The following is a 7,241-nucleotide window of genomic DNA, read 5'->3' as shown; positions in this document are numbered from 1 at the left end:
TCTCTTTAGCTCTGGACCATGTCTTTGTCCCCCCTTCCCTCTTTGATGTGGACTCTTGTCTGCATTTAGCTGTGGAGGGTTTGTTCTTCCAGTTTCCTGGTTATTTACATTGGTGTGGGTGCTATCTAGTTGTATTCAGGGGATGAAGTGAGCATAGGATCTCCCTACTCCACCACCCACCTACTCCAGTCCCTACCCCCAACACTGGGGAGACTCCTCTGTTTTACTTAAATTTTGTAATCTATTTTACATATATCCAACGTCAAATCTGCAAGCAAGGTATATTCAATAATTTCTAGCTACTATTTTTGTTCCTTCCATTCTATTCTTTCCTTCTGTCAACAAAAAGGTTCTACTGTTTATATACATATACACCTTTAAGTCTTCTTTATTTCAGAATGTCTTTTTTTTTGAATTGTAGTATTATTTATTGTTTTATTTTAGTTCCTTGGTTATGCTCTCTCCTTTCATTCTTTTTTTTTTTTTTAACGTTTATTTAGTTTTGAGACAGAGAGAGACAGAGCATGAACGGGGGAGGGTCAGAGAGAGGGGGACACAGAATCTGAAACAGGCTCCAGGCTCCGAGCTGTCAGCACAGAGCCCGACGCGGGGCTCGAACCCACGGACCGCGAGATCATGACCTGAGCCAAAGTCAGTCGCTCAACCGACTGAGCCACCCAGGCGCCCCTCCCTTCATTCTTTTTTTTTTTTAATTTTTTTTTTTTTTGCAACGTTTTTTTATTCATTTTTGGGACATAGAGAGACAGAGCATGAACGGGGGAGGGGCAGAGAGAGAGGGAGACACAGAATCAGAAACAGGCTCCAGGCTCCCAGCCATCAGCCCAGAGCCCGACGCGGGGCTCGAACTCACGGACCGCGAGATCGTGACCTGGCTGAAGTCGGACGCTTAACCGACTACGCCACCCAGGCGCCCCTCCCTTCATTCTTTTAAAAAGTTATTTGTTTTTTTTTTTTTGTTTTTTTTTTAATTTTTTTTTTTTCAACGTTTACTTATTTTTGGGACAGAGAGAGACAGAGCATGAACAGGGGAGGGGCAGAGAGAGAGGGAGACACAGAATCCGAAACAGGCTCCAGGCTCTGAGCCATCAGCCCAGAGCCTGACGCGGGGCTCGAACTCACGGACCGCGAGATCGTGACCTGGCTGAAGTCGGACGCTTAACCGACTGCGCCACCCAGGCGCCCCTTAAAAAGTTATTTGTATATATTTCCCTTAACCCTTCTATGTCTCTCTTCATTTGTTAATGTCGATTTTTTCCTTTTTTCCAATTTGCATTTTTGATGGCATTATTTTGTTTATCACGTTTATCCACTCTTATGTTCTTTCTGGCTTACTCTTTGTTACATATTTTTATTTTTTACCTAAGCAATTTAAATTTATTACATGAATTTTTATTTCCACTTCTTTCTCTGTGTTGTCTTAGCTCTCTCTCCAATTTTTCTTCTCGTCCATTTGTGTTTCTTATCTAAATAGGATTTTTGCAATGCTTTCATACCTTTTAAAAAATTATTTTAGCTCCTTTCTTAAAATGTCAGTTCACAGCTTTCATTTGTTGTGGGAGCACGTTTTTCTGGTATTTCTTCGTTTGTTTGTGTATACACTTCCCTGCTCATTTTTTGCTTCTTATACTAATTTATTATGAGACTTGAAGGTAACTGTTTTCTATCGCATGTGTTGAAGTGAAGTGAGTCTTTTCCCCTACGTGCTTAGGAAGGGAGTGTGGCAGATCATGACAGTGCTGCACCGGATCCCGAGTCACTCCCCAGCATCAGTGTGATTGAGTTCCCAGCAGCCTGCAACTGTGTCCCTTCCTCAGCTACTCCTTACTTCATGCCATGAACTCCTATGCATTTGTGCTGAGCCCTCGTATGTCAAGTCCTCGGGAAACAGACCCTGTATGACCCTGTTCTGGATTAGTCTTACACGCTATCAACTCAGGTGATGGGACTTTGAGAAGATTTTGGCAGTAGATAGAAAAGATAAAAGAGTGATAATAATGTGCAAGGCACCCCCAATAGATGTCGTTTAAGAGAGCAAAGCATTTCAACTTTTCTCCTGAGTCCTATCTTTGACATATCCTTAATCAGCCATGTAGAAACACTCGGTAACCTCACTGCGTGCTTGATTGGGAAAACACACACATCCTTACCAAAGAAAATAGGGACTTAATTAGAGATAATTGACCTTTTTATATACATTTTGGAGGATAAGTGAACACGCTGAAGACTTATTTATTGATACCATATGGCACTGCCTCACAGTGATACTCAAATTATGTAGAACAAGGCTAATCAAAACTAAATAGTTCATCAAAAGGTCTTCCATTGTAAGATGCCGTTGTTTAATTCGGGAAGCTTTTAGATATCTCCTTGGACCCAAAAGTGCTTTCTACATTCTTTTATTGAAAGCACGTCAAGTTTCTAGTAAGGCAGCCTGCAAAAGTTATCTATGATTTTCAAACCATAAGTGTCATTTTCCTGCTTAACATCATTAATTTATCAGATATATGGGCTTTTTGAGATTTGATGTCTGAACTTATTTATTTGTCACTCTCAGAAAATTTCATTTTTAACTGGACTCAGACTTAGAAGTAGAAGCTCACAGAGAGGATCGCCTCTGTCGTCTGGCAATCTGCTCCTGGCATTTTTCTTTGGCCTCTTCCATTCTCTTGGCCAAGTTGCAGCCTCTTTCTTATTTTCCTTAGTCTGTTTTTTCTTCAGAGTTATGAGGCACGGTAGTGTCAGTGAGTCCAGGACACACTTTTTCACAATGACCTATTTTCACAATGACCTTCTCCCCTATTTTCACAATGACCAACTTGAGAACACCGAGACTGGCATCCACAATGCAACTCAGAACAGATGTCTGCTTTCTTTCTCCAGTCTACCTTGCTTTGTAGCAGGAATGTCACTTACTCAGCAGCAGGAGGACGTGGCCGTGGGTCAAGACACCCTGCTTCATGCAGATGCCTTGTTTGTCATTGCCACCACTGATCCGGACAACGAAAGCCTTCCATCCCTCACCCAGAGCATCAGCAGTAACGTCTCCAGCCACATGCTTCTCATAAAAAGTACGAAGTTTGCATTCACTGTCTACTTCAGTGAGTTTCTGGCATACAGTAGCTGGGAAAGAGATATGTTCAGCTTCAGCCCGAAGCATCCTACCACCTCCGAGGCACCACAAAAAAGAGTCAAATATATGTTTTTAATAACACTTGCACAACTACTGTCATTTCTGTGCTAAAGATTTCAAAGGTAGCAGACACCACACCTGTTCTCAAAGAATTGACATACTTTGCCTTTGACATCTGATTTGCAAGAAAAAAAAAAAAGATGTGTCTATGCAGGGTACGTGTTGGAAGTAAATGTTAAGAGAAGATTTGGGGTGGCTCATGGAACTTCTGAAAGCCTCGGCACTTGGAAGAACCAGGCTCAGAGAAGAGAAAAAGAGAAGCTGTCAAGTCAGACCCAGAATTAAAAGTCACAGCACATGAACCAGCCCAGTAAAGACACCACTGATGGTGCACTTTTGCAACTGTTCCTCTAGAGAATATACTTCTTCCGATAAAAGAAACAGCAGCAGTAACAAAAACTCTCCATTCCTGCTTTCCTGAATTTTTTTTGGGGGGGGTTACTGACTCCAGAAGCAATATTTTAGGCAGGTATCTAGGTCATGTCTTTATCCAAGCTGTCAGGAAATGTAGCTTTATTAATGGGTGGCAGGCTCAAAATTTAGAAGATGGGTAATTTCCCAAACATAAGTAGATGGTTCATAGAATATGGAGAAATAAAGACAATGAATATTGACTATGTACCTTTAACATGCTGCAACAAAATTCGAGGTAATATGGAAGAACATACTGAAATGATTTCCGATCAGTAAAAATTAGAAAAATACCCGAGCTCAGATTTAAGAAACATATGCATGTATAATTTTAATGGCATAAAGTCATTATTTTATGGTTTCCTCCAAGCAGTAAATGAATACATTTTGCTCAGATGCTAGTAATTTAAAACATTTTTTTAGTATCAGCAATTATTTATAGAACATTAAATATATGAAATATTATATAATAATACATTTATTAATATATGCAATATATGAAGTAATATTATATGTTGTATTTTATGTTATATATTACCTACAGATTACTTCACATTTCATATTTTTAAAAGAACTAATCAATTTACCTGCTCTTGAACTATGTAAGTATAAAATCTAACTTTTTAGAATGGCATTAAAACCTTTCGTAATCTGTTCCCAACTTATCTTTTTGGTACCACATTCTGTTATTCTCTTCCATAAGACTTACACTTTAATGTAACCTATTTTCTAAATGTGACATATATTTTTATAATTCTATGTATTTGCTTGTGGTTTTACCTTGACCTAGAAGATTCTACCTCCTACTTGACCTCCTAAGAGAATATAATTGACATGTTAAAACACAGCAGGAATGCCACTTTCCCTGTGAGCCTTTGCCAACTTTTCTGGAAAAGAAAATAGATACCCTCTCAGTTATGTTAACTTTTACTTTTTACACTAGCAATATATCTTACAATGGTTTTACAGGTGAGTTTTTTGCAAAGTATGAGGTCTTCAAGACATGGGATTGTATCTTATATTTGTGTATGTGTGTGTAAAAGTGCCTAGAAAAATGTAAATGTTTAGTAAATCTTTGTTAAATTAATATTATTAACAAGGAATGGCAAGTGATTAGAAAATGTCTCTCGTCTGCTGATTTTTTTGAGAGAGAGAGAGAAAGAAAGAGAGAGAGAGCCAGTGGGAGAGGGAGAAAGAGAATCTTAATCTTAAGCAGACCTCATGCCCAATGCATAGCAAGATGTGGGATCACGACCTGAACTGAAACCAACAGTTGGATGCTTAACTGACTGAGCCATCCAGGTGCCCCTCTCATTGGCTGCTTCTTGAAATCTTACCAAAAATTCCAATGTGGTATATATTTATTATTTTTTGTATAGAAGTTTTCCAACAGTGTATGAAATAGAGAATTTCCATAACCACAAAATAAAATTGTGATTCTTAATATATACTGTATTCAAAGATTAAATTATAGTAGTTTGAAGTGGGACAGTTGATAAATATTAAACTAACTAGAATGTAAAACTAGTCATTTATTGACTCTATGCAGATATTTTTTATGCAGATATTACACACACTCAGTATGTTAAATGTCCCTTGTTGTTTTCATTCAGTATCCACATATACTGCATTAGAGCCATTCAGGAAACGAAGGAATTTAGGTTATGCTAGAAGAGTCCATTTCAGATGAATTATTTTCTCAAAATACACTAGTGTTGGTTTGGGACCAATGTGAATTTTGTCCTTTCTCCTTCACTTCCCCCAAGCCTCTACTCCCCTCGTTTTGTTATCTGTTAATGTGCTGGTGCACATCATTACATTGTCAGGTCACTTGTGAATATTTGCCAGGAAGTGATGGCATTTGTGGGCTTCTAGCATCCAGCCGAAGATAGTTGCATTCACCATCAGTTAAAATAATAACAACCATCATTTACTAAGTAAAGAGTGAGAGACAGATATTGGGTAAACACGTTATAAGCCTTAGCTGTTTTAATCCTTGAAACAACATTTTAAAAAGCATTGCAATGTTATCATGTTAACCTATGAGAAGATTGATAGTGGGAGTGGTTATATTATAGACTAATCAGGGCTTGAACCAGGTTTTACTGGGTTTATACCTCTGCAAAGACTTGCCCTTTCCTTGCATTATCACTCATGGGGAAAATGTAATTCAAAAAACAGCTCTTGCAAGCTTCTTCAGATTCTCATCTCTCTATACGGCCTCTCGGTTAGCTGAGGTCTACAGCTATGATCATTATGGGTGTGCTTCTGCCTGGGCTGACTTTTCCCATTGAGAGTTTGTATTATCACACCCATCTGGTTAATAACCACACTCATGTTTTTGTCCTATAAATGCCAAAAGATAAGAGATATCGCTCAGGTTGTTATTCCAGGTAGGAAGTAAGGATGCAGAGTTAGCAAACAAAACCTATTATTTGTTAACAAACACGATCTATTCCCTTAAGTTTCTGGAACAGAATACTTGGTGGTCAAAGTAACTGAAGGCTAACTGACATGATCCTGACGTAGTGGAGTAGCTGATTTTAGACTTCCCTCCCGTAGTAAACAATTATGCAACTGGAAAAACTTATGGAGAAACAGTTATTATGCAGCAGATCATGAAGGACTGCTAGTCTGAAGTGAAATGAAGCTCCACATTTACTGCAGCTTTTTGCCTGGGAGCATTTTCTAAACTACGATGCAGAGAAATAAAGTACAAGAACAAAAGCCAATCTCACTAGATGAAGAAAACAGAGAATGGAGTGCAGAATTGCAAGGCAGCTGGAATTTGCAAGACATGGCACTGGGAGGGTTTCAAGATTTACTATAAAGCTACTGTGTATAAAGCTGTGATAATTAAGAGAAGGTGGTTATCGGCATCAAAATAGAAAAACAGCTCAAAGGAATAGACCAGAGAATCCAGACATGGCCTTATAAATATATGGCCAATTTTAATTTTTGACAATAGCACCAAAAGAAATCAATGAGGAAAGTGAGTTATTTTCAACAAAATGGTGGTGTAACGCTGGATATTTTATGAAAAGAATGAAGTTTGATTTCAAACTGGCACCAAGGAAAAAATTGCAAGAGATAAATCTTTGACCTAAACATGAGAGCTACAATTTTGGACTTTTAGAAGAAAGCACGGGAGAATACTTTTTCACATCGTGGTTAGCAAAGAGTGTTAGGCCACAAAAGGTGCTGTTAGGGATTGCATTGTGTCCCCCTTCCCAAATTCTCGTGTTGAAGTCCTAATTCCCAGGACCACAGACTATGACCTTATTTGGAAGTTAAGTTTTGCAGATGTAATTGGTTAAATTAAGATGAGGTCATTGAAGCGGGACCTAATCCAAAATTATTGATGTCCCTATAAGAAGGGGTCATTTCAAAATAGACTTACTCAGAAGGATGGTGTAAACACACAGGGAGAAGACAGCTCCCCACAAGGCCAGGAGAAAGGCCTCAGAAGAAATCAACCTTCTTGATACCTTGATCGCAAACTTCTAGCTTCCAGAACTCCAAGACAATAAATTTTTCTTATTTAAATCATCCAGTTTGTGGTGCTTTGTTATGGCAGCCCTAGCAAACTAATACAGGTACTAAGCATAAAAGGGGGGAG

The 7,241-nt window shown here is 38.6% G+C and overlaps 1 non-coding gene across 1 annotated transcript; it reads right to left on the bottom strand.

The window, feature by feature from the left end:
• Nucleotides 1–598: 598 nt before the first annotated feature.
• TRNAQ-UUG (transfer RNA glutamine (anticodon UUG)) lies at nucleotides 599–683 on the bottom strand. Its single transcript has one exon. It is a non-coding gene; the product is annotated as a tRNA-Gln (tRNA).
• Between the last annotated feature and the right edge of the window lie 6,558 nt (nucleotides 684–7,241).

Source organism: Lynx rufus, unplaced genomic scaffold, assembly GCF_022079265.1.
Source record: "Lynx rufus isolate CCGP_SWC_20201006 ecotype Redwood Valley unplaced genomic scaffold, mLynRuf1.p SCAF_4, whole genome shotgun sequence".
Lineage (NCBI taxonomy): Eukaryota > Metazoa > Chordata > Mammalia > Carnivora > Felidae > Lynx > Lynx rufus.
Note: the sequence above shows the minus strand (reverse complement) of the source record. Positions and strands in the feature narration are given on the sequence as shown.